This window comes from Sus scrofa, chromosome 1 (genome assembly GCF_054392235.1).
Source record: "Sus scrofa isolate SSC_HxYL_T2T_F1_AM1 chromosome 1, Sscrofa_HxYL_maternal_Yorkshire_Landrace_v2.0, whole genome shotgun sequence".
Classification (NCBI taxonomy): Eukaryota; Metazoa; Chordata; class Mammalia; order Artiodactyla; family Suidae; genus Sus; species Sus scrofa.
In genome coordinates, this window is record NC_139383.1 from 205,456,402 (window position 1) to 205,471,311 (window position 14,910).

At 35.9% G+C, this 14,910-nt stretch overlaps 1 protein-coding gene across 3 annotated transcripts in view; it reads left to right on the top strand.

Moving 5' to 3' along the window:
- The first annotated feature begins 4,660 nt into the window (after window positions 1-4,660).
- Window positions 4,661-14,910, top strand: part of GPHB5 (glycoprotein hormone subunit beta 5) — an 85,185-nt gene continuing 74,935 nt past the window's right edge. Inside the window, exons 1-2 of one of the 3 annotated variants that reach the window (XM_084983169.1) lie at window positions 4,661-5,280; window positions 6,034-6,271. The gene's annotated coding sequence lies outside the window, so the exon portion shown is untranslated. The remainder of the gene's footprint in view (window positions 5,281-6,033; window positions 6,272-14,910) is intronic. The other 2 variants (XM_021075408.2, XR_014820484.1) reach the window with 2 other exon arrangements.

Below are 14,910 nucleotides of genomic sequence, written 5' to 3' on the forward strand. Positions count from 1 at the left end.
TAAAGGAAAAAAAAAATAAGGACTTCAATCCAAAGTTTGGACAGTAGATTGACTTCTCAGAACTTGGCAAACATAATCATTGTTCTAACCCTCTTAAAAAGAAAAAAAAAAAGCAGTCTTCAAAGATCTGTCAATGAAATTGCTATGTTAAAATTCCATTATCGGGAGTTCTTTATTTATCATTAGCAGAGAGTATGAAACAATTTTCAAATGTGAACAATCTTAAATTTAGCTTGTCTTTCTGCTAAGCTGTTAAATGTATTTATAGTAAAGGAAGAAAAAAAACAGACTGTCATTTCCTTATAAGTTTGTATAACACCCTCCTCTGGATAACTTGACTGTAATTGGACATCTTTTCCTTTTGCACATCTTCATGAGTTGAATGTCCATGTGGAATGGGGCCATGAATTATAAAGGTCCCTGATCAAAGTATTTACTGGAGTGAACAACTTTCCAGTAACCAGGTAGTCCTGGTACTCCTTTAGTGTTAAAATTAGGAGTAAAAGAGAACAGGTGATAAACATAGTAGGGAAGGGAGTTTGGGATTCATTCATCAGTTTATGGAGAATCCAAATCAGTGTCTTGAATCCTCAGAGAACAGGCAGTCGGACGTCGTAGGGTCAGTACTTGACCAGTATTAGTAACACACATGCCAGAGATGTTTTAAAAATGTCAGAAGACATCCTTTTGGACCATTGTGAAATAAGAAAGACAAACACTAAACAGGACAACCATGAAATTGATCACCAGGATTGTGAATCTAATTGGGAATAGAGTTGAGCAAGCAGCTTGGCCTGTTTGGAGTTGTTGCCTTACTTTTTAATATGTATTTATAAAGTATTCCAGCAAAAGAGGATGTAGCCTCTGGGAAAAAACAAACATATTACAGTGTTTTTTGTAGATTCTCGTTCTATATCCCATCACAGCTCCAGCCCTGTTTTTAGCCAGAAAGGATTCAGGATAAACATTATTATGCATTCTAAATTGGATGCATATTCCTAACTACTGTATTTGTTACCAAAAATGGTTCTACAAATGCTACTGAAAAAAAAATATCTGGAAATTCCTAATGTCCTGAGTATTAATAATAAAGTTTAAAAATGCTTTTATATCAAAGGTGCATTGTGACCAAATTGTTTAAGAAAAATGAAAACAAAAAACAAAACAAAATCTAGGGCTGTATTATAGATATATCTTATTGGCTCTCTGCTTTGTATTTAAAAGAGGAATCTTACATCTTGGGGAGTTAAAATGCTGATAAACTTGTGTACATTATGTACTTACCCAATGCAGTTGCATTACTATGTATTGAAAGATATGTGTTTGGGGATTTATTTCCAGGATGCTTTTGCTTGTTATGGACATGGCAGCAGTGAGTTGATAATCCTAAACCATCACTTCCAGCAGTATTTGTGGTATAGAGCTGATTCTGCGTTCATGTGTTGAATTGTGATAGTAGCAAACAGGAACATATGAACTGTTGTTGCTCTTAATAGACATATGGTTATCAATACGGGATTGTATATTTTCTTCCTTCCATTTAAGATATAAGGTAGAATATGCAGTTTTATTCTTTTCAAGAGAAAAGGAATAAAAGAAGCCACTGACCTTTCTCCCCTATTAAGTGTTTGAGGGTTTTTGGGCCACAGTTTGTGCGTAAAAGTAAGCTGATTATGGATTTTGTCATCTCAATAACTTTGTAAAACAAAAACAAAACTTGGCATTGTTAACTCTGGAAAAGAAACAGCAGTAAAAAAAGTCATTTGCAATACCAAGTACAACATGGTTTAATGGAATTAATAGATTTAAAAAGAAAGCAAAACATTGATGGGGATTCAGTGTGAAGTTGGCAGAGGCTGCCAAAGTTGAAACAATTTAAAAGTGCTGGAGCAAAGGTGCAAGTTCAAATGCTAAAGATAAAAATAAATTTGTAACAAATCATCTCCTTTAGCCCTTTTGATTTTAGCCCGTTAGTTTTGACTCTGCTTTACATTTAATCTTGACAGTATAAACTTTTGTTTGCCATTAATTCATCTTTTTATATAGAGGACATTACAATCACAGGTTGATAAAATATCTCTGCCCATTAGAATGAAATGCAGTCATTTGAAATGAGAAGGACAAGGACCCTGTTTTGTACCTCACCCTGTTTGCAGAGTGAAGGTGAGGGCTACACGGATATCCTTGATGCCAATTTTGTATGTTGATCATTCCAAACTGAGAAGAATAATGCCAAATTTTAGACATATTTAAAGAAGCTATTAGAGGTATGTGTCTAAAATTCATAGGGCAACTTCTGAGAAGAAACACTGTCTTTCTTTTTTTAACTGAAAGTGACAATGTGACACTTGTCATGTTGTGTCCAGTGACGCAGAGTAACTGAGGTAATCTGACTGTTGCACTATGTGACATATTTAAGGACGTACTTGCTGCATTTGCAGCAGCCCTCTGTCCTTTCCCACATTTCTGCTGTTGCTGCAACTTGAGTTAATTGTGACAAATGCATCTTTGTGTTATATTTTGTTTGCTTCATAATTTCCAGAACTATATATAAATATATTTTTTAAATAGCAAATATCGTAGTTAGTGATGACCACTCCAACCTTATCCCTACCATATTGGTTTCAGGGGTAGGATTAAGAGTGTCTTTGGAAGAAAAAAGAAAAAACCCTGTGGTTTAGAAGGATGCTGAAGCCTTAGGCTGTGGGCCTAAAACAACCATGTGAGTGAATTGACCCATCTCATACCTTGAATCAAGCATGCATTCCTTTTCTCATTGTGCAAGTGTCCCCAGTTGTTTTCCTTCAGTGTTCTTGTCCTTTTAAATTTTATTATATTTTGCTCTCCCTAACATCTGTTTTTTATAAAATAAAATAAAAAAAAATAAAAAAGTAAGAAATAAACTATACCCTGATTGCCTCTGGATACTCACAAGCAGGGTTATGTTCCTTCATCTTGGGCTTGCTTGCCTAAATGGAAGGATTGACTTTATTTTGTACCTCCTTCTGTGCGTGGGACAGTCCAGGGTGCAGAGCCAGGAATTGCTTCTAATTGCACCTGCTATACTTAAATGTATAGTCCTAGGCTCAATCACACTATGGAAAGAAAAAAAAAAAAAGTATATTTAGAGCTTTAAAAGCTTTTTTATTTTTTTGTGGGGATCGGGGGGTGGGAAAGGGAAGATGTATGGATGTTATTGGCATTTTTCAATGTTTGGAGGTTTTTCCCCCCACCCCCTTCTGTTTGGCTTTTTTTTTTTTTTTCCCCTTTAATTGGATGCACTGACCCGGCCCAAGAAATGAAGAGATTCTCTCTTTTGATACTATTACCAATGTTATCACAAAATGACAGTTACCTATAGCAAAAAAGTGGCACCAGATGTGATGAGTGATATTTTATTTGCACATCAATGTTTTTATTTTTATATTCTGGCTCAGCTGCTTCTCCGAGGGGAGTGAAGGAATGAGCCACAAAGGATTTTTGTAGTAGCTATATTGGCAATGCATTTTATATTTTTCAGTATTTAATTTTGAAAATCTTAAAGGATTGTGCATCTTGAGAGAAAGTTTGAGCAAATTTTAATCTAGTGGAATGTTCATTTATGCTGCTTCCTGTGCACGACAGCAGCTGTAGTATCTCTTTTGGAAGTAAACATCCCATATTTTGATGTCTATGAATGTAGGTTTCCTTTTCTACCCTTCCTCCTCCCCTCTCTTTTTTCTTTCATTCCTTCTTTCCCTTCTCTTTCTTTACGTTTTTGGAAATCACCTAATTGTATATAAGTTGTAATCCAGACCTCATATATCAATGGGGAACCTTCAAATATAAATATTACCAATACATTTTCTGGTTGTTGTCTGATTTTTGATTGAGGTGTAATGAGAATGACATGTCCATTGCTTTCGGTTTGAGGATTTTGCTTCAGCTTCATAAATCTTTTGGTATTTTAGTATTTCATTGTTTTAGCAGAAGAGGGCAGCAAAAGTTCATTTTCCCTGTTAGAAATGCTGTAGTTCATGATTGGTTTTAAATTTAGTTGCGTGTGTGAGTGTGTGTATATGTGTGGTTTAAACAGCATCTGTTTGTGGGTAGAGGTAAAAATGAAACATTTTTTGATATGAAAAGTTGCATATGAAAATTATAGACTGGTTCAACCAGACAGTGAAGATTTCCAATCCACATCAAAGTTAAAATGCCACAAAACAATCTTCCAGTGCTGGCTAAAACATGCTACTTCCTTTTCAAACACAACAAAAATGAAAGCTGAGTCTTAAATACTTGGGATTTAAAATGTCTTTCTTTGAAAATGATTTAGCTTCTTCAAAGTGGTAACAGAAACAAAAATGAAGGTGCTCCCAAAGGGAAATGTAACCTTCTGCTTTCACAGATGTTGAGAGATTGTGTACTGTGGGTACATCCTAATAAAGAAGCAGTGAAGAGTTCTCAGGTGCCTGGCTGTGTGTATTTGTTTTTTCCTGGCCTTTCTGAATCATGCGACTAGTAGCTTTGACCAACATAGCTGTGAGGTAGTGGGGTTGGTACCTTCAGGCTTTCGTCTTGATTTCTTAGTTTATGACCTGAGAATGGTCCGTGTCTGTTGCTAGGTAACAAACTACTCCCAACACTCAGTGGTGAAACCTGAAAGTTCCTTATTTTGTTCACAGATGTACAGTGTGGGCAGGACTTGGCAAGACCATCTTGTCTCTGCTGCTCCAGCATCCTCTTGGGTTTATCAAGTGAGGCAGGAGAATTCACCTCCACGTGATTTGCTTGCATGCATGGCTGGCGTATCAGTGCTCGTCTTAGCTTGGGTTCAGCCAGAGACCTCAGTTTTTTTGCCATGGACCTCCTTATGGGGCTGCCTTCTTGGGCTTTCTTACAGCATGACAATTAGGAATGAGCGTTTTAAGAGACAGGAAGTGGCCACTGCTAATTCTTTAAGACCCGGGCCCAGAAACTGCATCACTTCTGTTGTATTTTGTTGGTCAACCAGTGACAAGTTGGCTCAGATTCAAGTGGAGGGGTTGTGGCCTCATCATGATGTGATGAAAAGAGAAGACGGTCACCTATAATCAACCATAGGATACTTTCTTTGGGAAGCATTGATTAGGTGTAATTTACTCTCTTGGCTGATTAAGTCAGATATGGAACCATGTAGAGTTAACCAGTTAATATTTCATGTTCAGGAAAACTGAGTTGGGGTTGGAAAAAATACCTGTAAATTCAGCAGTTTTGTATTTATAAACATGACCATTTTAACAACTGAAGATCACCTTCTTGGTAAGTTACATAAACTTGTAACAAAGAATTTTAGGGTTCAAAGAAATCTAAGAGTTGATTTCTGTGGAATATTTAATCCTTTCTGTAACATTGCCTCCTCCCTGTAAATGCTATAATATAAAAGAGGCAAAGTAGGAGTTCCCGTTGTGGCTCAGCAGTAATGAACCCAGCTGGTATCCATGAGGATGCATGTTCGATTCCTGGCCTTGCTCAGTGAGTTAAGGATCCAGTGTTGCTGTGAGCGGTGGTGTAGGTCACAGACACAGTTTGGATCTGGCATTGCTGTGGCTGGTAGACCACCAGCTATAGCTTGGATTTGACCGCTAGCCTGGGAACTTCCATAAGCTGTGGGTGTGGTCCTAAAAAGCGCCCCCCCCCCAAAGGCAAAGTAAATGTACAGTCTGATTGCTGTTTCTGAGATTTTTATATAATAGTGGTTTGTTTTAGATCAAATTCACATTGGGCCTTTTTTAATTGAGGCTAATTGTGGGATAGCTAAGGGAAATTAAAATTTGATTTTTTTATTATGATAATGTTCATTGTATAATTTATTTTGAAAAGGAAGCTTTTAAAAAATAAGTTGAATAGCTGCATGATGTGCCCCATACTTCAAAATCCACTGTAAGTCATGTGCCTTCATTGATTGATTGGACTAGTATTTATTGATTACCTCTGTCCAGAGTCTTGCCCATTCTCTTATGTTCAGATTTTCTCCTTTAATGTCTCATTTAATTTAGTTTACCTCTTTTGCAGTCATGGTCTGAATTAATCATACAGTTTGAGTCAAAGTTTGCTGCCACCAGATGGTATGAGGCCTCAGACTCAGGATAGATGTCAGCCATGCCTTCCTTTCCTCCCCAGAGCTCTTCAGGTGAGGTGTCTCTGGCCAGAGTCACCCACGATGATGGCCATGGACTTGGAAATCAGACCGTTGGGACCATTTGGCTTCTGCCATTTAGCTGTGTGACTTTGGGAAATTTTCTTTAAGCAGGTAAAACGTTACTTATTTTATAATGTTATATTCCATTAGGTAATACATGTAAAGTAGTTAGCATAAAGCTTGGCACTTGGTAACCTGAACAAATAGTATTACCTTTAATAAATGCTTATTTTATTAAACTCAAAGTTAGCAGAGGATAGATGTAATAAAGATTAGAGCAGAGAGAAATAAAATAGAGAATAGAAAAGTAAACAATAGGGACAATCAAACCAAAAGTTGGTACTTTGAAAAGATCGGCAAAATTAACAAGTTTTCAGTTAAATGGACTGAATAAAAGAGAAGACTCAAGTTACTAAATTCAGAAATGAAAATGAGGTTATCAGTATGGATTCTACAGAAAATGGATGAGAAGAGAGTACTATGAACAATTGTACGCCGAAAAAAACGTTGGATAGACTAGATGAAATGGTTAAATCACGGAAAAATAGAAACCTGAATAAACCTATATAACTAGTAAAGGGATTTAATCAGTAATCAAAAATTTCCCAAAGACAAGTCCTGGTCCTGATGGCTTCAATGGTGAATTTTATCAAACATTTATTTTTTTATTTTTATTTTTATTTTTTTTGTCTTTTTGCTATTTCTTGGGCTGCTCGCTCGGCATATGGAGGTTCACAGGCTAGGGGTCGAATTGGAGCTGCAGCCACCGGCCTACGCCAGAGCCACAGCAACGCTGGATCTGAGCCGCGTCTGCAACCCACACCACAGCTCACGGCAACACCAGATCGTTAACCCACTGAACAAGGGCAGGGACTGAACCCGCAACCTCATGGTTCCTAGTCAGATTCGTTAACCACTGCGCCATGAACGGAACTCCGAATTTTGTCAAACATTTAAAGAAGAGTTAATACCAATCCCTCTCAAATGTTACCAAAAAATTGAAGAGGAGGGAATCCTTCCTAACTCTTATTCAGTCAGGTCAGCATAACCCTGATAATCAAAACAGGCAAAGATACTACCAGAAAAGAAAACTAAAAATCAATATCTCTTATAAACCAATACAAAAATCTTCAGCAAACTACTGGCAAATAGAATTCAGCATCATATTAAAAGAATTATACACTATGACCAAGTGGGGTGTATTCCTGGAATGCCAGGGTGGTTCAACACACAATTCAACACACAAAAATCAGTCAATGTAATGCACCTCATCAATAAAGTGAATAGAAAACACCCCTCATAGTCGTCTCAACCCATGCAGAAAAAAGCATTTAAGAAAATTCAATGCCCTTTCATGATAAAAACACTCCACTAAATAGGAATAGAAGGAAAGTGCTTTAACACAATAAAGGTCATGTATGAAAAATCCACAGCAAACAAGGAGAGGATGCCTGCTTTCACTACTTATATTCACCATAGTGCTGGAAGTTCTATCCTGAGCAATTAGGCAAGGAAAAGAAAGACAAAGCATCCAAACTGGAAAGAAAGAAGTAAAATTATTTGTTTACAGGTAATATTATATGTAGAAAACCTTAAAGAGGCCATGAAAAGTTCTTAGAACTAATAAATGAATCCAGCAAAGTAGCAGCATAGTAAGTCCACATGCAAAAATCAATTTTATCTCTATGCACAGTGAACAATTTAGAAAGGAAATTACAAAAATAATTCCATATACCATTAGCATCAAAAAGAATAAAATCCTTAGGAACTAACCAAAATGAAAGACTTGTACAATGAAAACTATAAAACATTGCTGAAAAAAATTTACATAAATAAATGGGAACACATTAATAGATTAGAATATTTATTATTGCTAAAATAATACTACCCAAGTGATCTACAGATAGAATGGAATCATTAGCAAAGTCCCCATGAAGTTTTTTTTTCTTTTTTTTTTGGCAGAAATAAAAAAATCCATTCTAAAATTCATATGGAATCTCAAGGGGGCCCAAATTGCCAAAACATCTTGGAAAGGAACAAAACTGGAAGATACACACTTCTTGATTTCAAAACTTACTATAAAGCCACAGTAATGAAAACAGTGTAGCAGTTTTGACATAAAGAGAGGTATATTACATAGACCAATGAATAGAATAGAGAGTCCAGAAAGAAACTCATACTTATGGTCAAAAGATTTTTGGCAAGGTTGGCAAGGCCATTTGATGGGGAAAAGACAATGTTTTCAAAAAACAGTGCTGTGAAAACTGTCCAGATGCCAAAAATGAAGTTGAATCCTTATGTAACATCATATACAAAATCTAACTCAAAATGAATCAAGGACCTAAATGTACGACCCAAAAGAGTAAAACTCTTAGAAACATAGGACAAAAGCTTCACAACATTGTATTTGGCACTTCTTAGATACAACATCAAAGGCACAGCAAACAAAAGGAAACAATAGACAAATCAGGCCTTATGGAAATATTTTAAATTTGTGCATTCTAAGACACTATCCACACAGTAAAAAGGCAACTTACAGAAGGGGAAAAAATACTTGCATATCTGATAAAGTTTTAATATAAAAACATAGAGAATTTTCAAAAACTCAATGGCAAAACCCCTAACCCAATTCAAAAATAGGCAAAAGACTTTAAATAGGTATTCCTCCAAAGAAGATAAATGAAAGGCCAACAAGCGTGTGAAAAGATGTTCAACATCACTACTCATTAGGAAAATGCAAACCAAAACTTTAATGAGATACCTCATACTCATTAGGATGGCTAATATTGAAAAAAAAGAAAAAGAAAACAAGTGTTGGTGAAAATGTGGAAAAACTGGAACCTTTTTTCACTGGTAAAATGATACAGTTGTGGTGGAAAACAGTATGGCAATTCCTCAAAAAATTAAAAATAGAATTACAATATGATCTGGCAATTGCACCTCCAGGTATACGTCCAAAATAAGTGAAAGCAGGGTCTCCCAGAGGCATTTGTGCACCCATGTCCAACAGCTAAAATGTGGAAGCAGCCCAGGTGTCTATCAGCACATGAATGGATGAGAAAAATGTGGCATATACATAGAATGAAATATCATTCAGTCTCAAAAAGGAAGGAAATTCTGAATCTTTAGGACATCCTGAATGAAATATACCACTTATATGAGATATTTAGACTATTCAAAATCATAAAAAAAAAGTGTAATAGTGGTTGCCAGGGGCTGAGAGGAGGAGAGAATAGAGAGTTATTTTTTAATAGGTAGAGTTTCAGGATTATAAGATGAAAAGAGTTATGAAGCAGGATGGTGGTGATGGTTGTACAGAAATGTGAATGTATTTAATACAAATGACGTATACTTTAAAATGGTCAAAATAGTAAATTTAATTTTGTTTGTGTTTTACCTCAATAATTAAAAAAATACTACCAACCTGTTTTGTACAGTGAATATGACATTTCACACACTCACCAATGTGAATGAAAATTCCAGTTGTTCCATATTCTTGCCAGTATTTGATGCTAACTTTTTATAATTTTAGCCATTCTGGTGAATGTATTTTGCAATTTCTTATTATGGTTCTAATTTGTATTCTCCTGATGACTACGTATATTGAACACCTTTTTCATGTGCCATGACGGGAACTCCTGATTTTTTTTAGGACTTCACCCTTGGCATGCGGAAGTTCCCAGCCTAGGGTGGACTACACTACAGCCACAGCAACCAAGATCCAAGCCATGTCTGTGACCTACACCACAGCTCATGGCAATGCTAGATCACCAACCCACTGAATGAATCCAGGGATCAAAACTGCATCCTCATGGATACCAGTTGGGTTCATTTCTGCTGTGCCATAACTGGAACTCCCTGATGAGCAAAAATTTTTAATTTTGATCAGATCTAATTTAGCAATTTTTAAAAAATGATTATTGTTTTTTGTGACCTGTGAAAACTTTCTCTCCCTCTGCTTCCTTTCCTCCCTCCCTGCCAGGCCAAATTATACTCTTATGTTTTCCCTTTAAGAGCTTTATAATTTTTAATTTTATGTTTAGTTTCATGATTCACCTTTAATTATTTTTATGTGTGTGTGAATAGGTTTTAAGACAGGAATCTAGATTCTTTTTTTTTTTCAGTATAGACATCAAGTTTTTACAGCACCAATTTTTTTTATTACTCAATGAATTTATTACGTTTACAGTTGTACAATGATCACCACAATCCAATTTTATAGGATTTCCATCCCACAACCCCAGAGCATCCCCCAACCCCTGAACTGTCTACTTTGGAAACCATAAGTTTTTCAAAGTCTGTGAGTCAGCATCTGTTCTGCAAAGAAGTTCATTGTGTCCTTTTTTCAGATTCCACGTCAGTGAAAGCATTCGATGTTGGTGTCTCATTGTATGACCGACTCCACTTAGCATGATAATTTCTAGGTCCATCCATGTTGCTAAAAATGCCGGTATTTTGTTCTTTTTAATGGCTGAGTAATATTCCATTGTGTATATGTACCACCTCTTCTTGATCCACTCCTCTGTCAATGGACATTTAGGTTGTTTCCATGTATTGGCTATTGAAAACAGTGCTGCAATGAACACTGGAGTGCACATGTCTTTGCGACTCATGGTTTTCTCTGGATAGATGCCCAGGAGTGGGATTGCTGAATCAAATGGTAGTTCTATTTTTACTTTATTGAGGACTCTCCATACTGTTTTCCACAGTGGTTGCACCAATTTACAATCCCACCAACAGTGTAATAGGGTTCCTTTTTCTTCACACTCTCTCTAGCACTTACTGTTTGTAGACTTTTTGATAATGGCCATTCTGGCTGGTGTAAGGTGGTACCTCATAGTGGTTTTGATTTGCATTTCTCTAATAATGAGTGATGTTGAACATCTTTTCATGCGTTTTTTTGGCCATCCGTATGTCTTCTTTGGAGAATTGTCTGTTTAGATCTTCTGCCCATTTTTTGATTTTTTTTTTTTGATTGAGCTGCAGAAGGTGTTTATAAATTTTGGAGATTAATCCCTTGTCAGTCAATTATTTGCAAAGATTTTCTCCCATTCTGTGGTCTCCCTAAATAATTGCTTTGGTGCCTTTGTGAAAAATTAAGGCTTACATAAAAGTGTAGGTTTGACTTTGGTTTTGCTATTCTATTTCAATGGTTAATATGTTGATTCTTATGCCAGAACCACAGTCATGATAACTCTGTGTTTAAAGTGGTCTTGAATCAAGTTGTCTAAACACTTTAGTTTTTAAATTCCTTTTTAAATAGTCCTCTGCATTGTATAGATCCTTTGTATTTTCACATAAAATTTGGAAGAAGCATGCCAATTTCTACAAAATGAAAAAAAAAAACACCCAAGTGGGATTATGATAGAAGTTGTATTATATCTATAGATATTTCGGGGAAGAATTGACATCTTCATAATTTTGAGCATTATAATCCATGAGCATGGTATTGTTCTTCACTTATTCAGTCTTTAATTTCTTTAAGCACTATTTTATTATTTTCAGCATAGATGTCTGCACATATTTTGTTAAATTTATTACTATTTTATGTCTTTTGAATCTATGATAAACAGAATTGCTTTTTAATTGTTTGCTGTTACTATATAAAAACACAATTGGTTTTTATAAGTTAACTGGTACTATTAAACCTTACTAAAAGCACTTTTTAGTTCATTTAGTTTTTATAGATTCTTTAGAATTCTCTATGTAAACATATTATCTATAAATAGAAAATTTTACTTCTTTATTAATGACCACTAAATTTCTATTGTTTTATTTATTTTTTCTTGTCTTATTGCAATGGTTAAGACATCTAGTATAATATTGAATAGGAGTTGTGAGAGTGAAATCCTTGCCTGATCTTGGAAAGTATTCGTTAATTCTCCATTAAATATGTTCACTGTAGGCTTTTCATTTAAAAAAAAAATTTTTTTTTGTCTTTTTTTTTTTTTTTTTGCTATTTCTTTGGGCTGCTCCCGTGGCATATGGAGGTTCCCAGGCTAGGGGTCAAATCGGAGCTGTAGCCACTGGCCTACGCCAGAGCCACAGCAACACGGGATCCAAGCCGTGTCTGCAACCCACACCACAGCTCACGGCAATGCCGGATCATTAACCCACTGAGCAAGGGCAGGGACCGAACCCACAACCTCATGGTTCCCAGTCGGATTCGTTAACCACTGTGTCACGAAGGGAACTCCCCCACTGTAGGTTTTTTAGATACTCTTTATCAGATTGAGAAATTTAGCTTCTATTTTCTACTATATTGAGAGTTTTTATCATGCATAAGTGCTGAAATTTGTCACATGTTTTTCCTGCATCTATTTAAATGACATATTTTTCCTTTATTCTATTAATTTGGTGAATTGCATTTAATTTCTGGGATTAATTATATATATGTATATATATATGTGTACACACACACACACACACACATATATATTTTTTTTACCCTTTCATGACTTGGGTTTGAACAGTGTAGGGATATTTATAAGAAGATTTTTTTTTCAGTAAATAATACAGTACTGGGCGTTCCCTTTGTGGCTCAGCATTTAACAAACCCAACTAGGATCCATGAGGATGCAGGTTCAATCCCTGGCCTCGCTCAGTGGGTTAAGGATCTGGTGTTGCCATAAGCTCTGGTGTAGGTCACAGATGTGGCTCAGATCCCACGTTCTTGTGGCTCTGGGTGTAGGCCAGCAGCTGTAGCTCCGATTCAACCCCTAGCCTAGGAACTTCTCTATGCCATGGGTGCAGCCCTAAAAAAAAAGAAAAGAAAAAAAAAAAAAACAAAAACACAGTACCAAATGATCTGTAGATATGGAGGGCAGACAATAGGACTTGGGCATCTGCATATCTGGGTATCCACAGTGGGTCCTGAACCAATCCCCTTGCAGATACTGAGGGATATGTATGTATGTGTTAGTTTCTGATGACAATGTGGTATTTATTCAATTTGATATTCCTCTGAATATAATGTATCACTTCCTCTGGCTATTTTCAAGATTTTGTCTTCTGTGTTTTCTGTTGGCTTCTGATGTGCCTAATGGTTCATTTCATATTTATCACACTTGGAGATAACTGAGCTGCTAAACTCTCTACATTTATATCTATTACCAGCTTTGGTAAATATTTTGGTAGCTGTTTTTCAGATATTTTTTTCTGTCCTATTCTCTTTATTGTTTTCTTCTGTGACACTATTTACCTGTACTTAAATCTTTGTTATTGTATTATAAGTCATAGAGTAACTGTTCATTTTCCTAAAAATGTTTTATTATAGCTGATTTACAATGTTCTGTGAATGTCTGGAACTCTTCATGCTTTATCTTTTTATTGAGAAAGAATTCACATAAAATTAACCATTTAAAAGTATACCACTCTCTGAAAATTTTTTTTTTTTTTTTTAAATGAAGCAAGGACGAGGGGGAGAGGGCTACAGGACTGAAGTTGATGGTGGTTGTAATTTTAACTAAGATAGGAGAGGCCTCTTTATTTATTTTTTATTTTTTTAAAACTTTTGTCATTTCTTGGGCAGCTCTCGCTGTACATGGAGGTTCCCAGGCTAGGGGCTGAATCGGAGCTGTAGCTGCCAGCCTACGCCAGAGCCACAGCAACGCAGCATCTGAGCCGTGTCTGCGACCCACACCACAGCTCACAGCAACGCCGGATCCTCAACCCACTGAGCAAGGCCAGGGATTGAACCCGCAACCTCATGGTTCCTAGTTGGATTCGCTAACCACTGAGCCATGACGGGAACTCCTGAAATTTTTTACATAAACAAAATTGTACAACCTTAATTTCTACCTAGTTCAAATATTTTCACACCCCCCCATAGGAAACCCTGTTTATACTTATTAAGCAAAAACTTCCCATCCCTCTCTCCCACCCTCTGGAAACCATAATTATCTTTCTATCTTTATGAATTTACCTATTCTGGATTTTTCATGTAAATAGAATCAAAATATGTAAACTTCTATGTCTAGCTTCTTTCATTTAGCATATTTTTTCAAGTTTATGTTGTATGTATCAATATTCCATTACTCTTTATTGCTGAATAGTATTTCACTATATGACGTATCACATTTTGGTTTATCCATCATTAGTTGATAGGCATTTAGGTTGTTTCTACCTTATGGCTGTTGTGAATGGTGCTGCGACGTACATTCATTATGTGGGTTTTTTTTTATTATTTTGTTTTTTTTTAAACACCACTCTTTAGGAGTGGAATTGCTGGATCATACAGTAATGCTATGTTTAACTTTTTGAGGAACCATCAAACTATTTTCCACAGCAGCTTCACTATTTTATATTCCTGCCAGCAATGTATGGGGGTTCTGACTTCTTCACATCCTTGCTAATGCTAGTTATTTTCTGTTATTATTTTTTTATTATACTCATCCTAGTGGGTGTTCTACTTATTTTTTTAAAAATGTTCTTTAAATTGAATAACTTACTGATCTACTTGCAGCTTCACATTTTCCTGTTTTTTTGTGGTCTTGTAAATTTGAATTTTTGTCCTGAATATTTTGAATATTAGGTTATGGGGCCTGCAGATTATGTAATACTTCTCTGAAGAGTATTAATTAATTTGTTTGAGCAAAATGAAATTAGGAGGGACTCAAATTACAAACTCCATCTCTTGGGCAGTTTCCCCAAACTCAGTTAAGTTCTTTCATCCTTTGCTGGAATTTGTTCCCTGTGTGTGAGTATCAGACATCAGCCATAGATTTAGGTTGAATTATATACAAGATTGG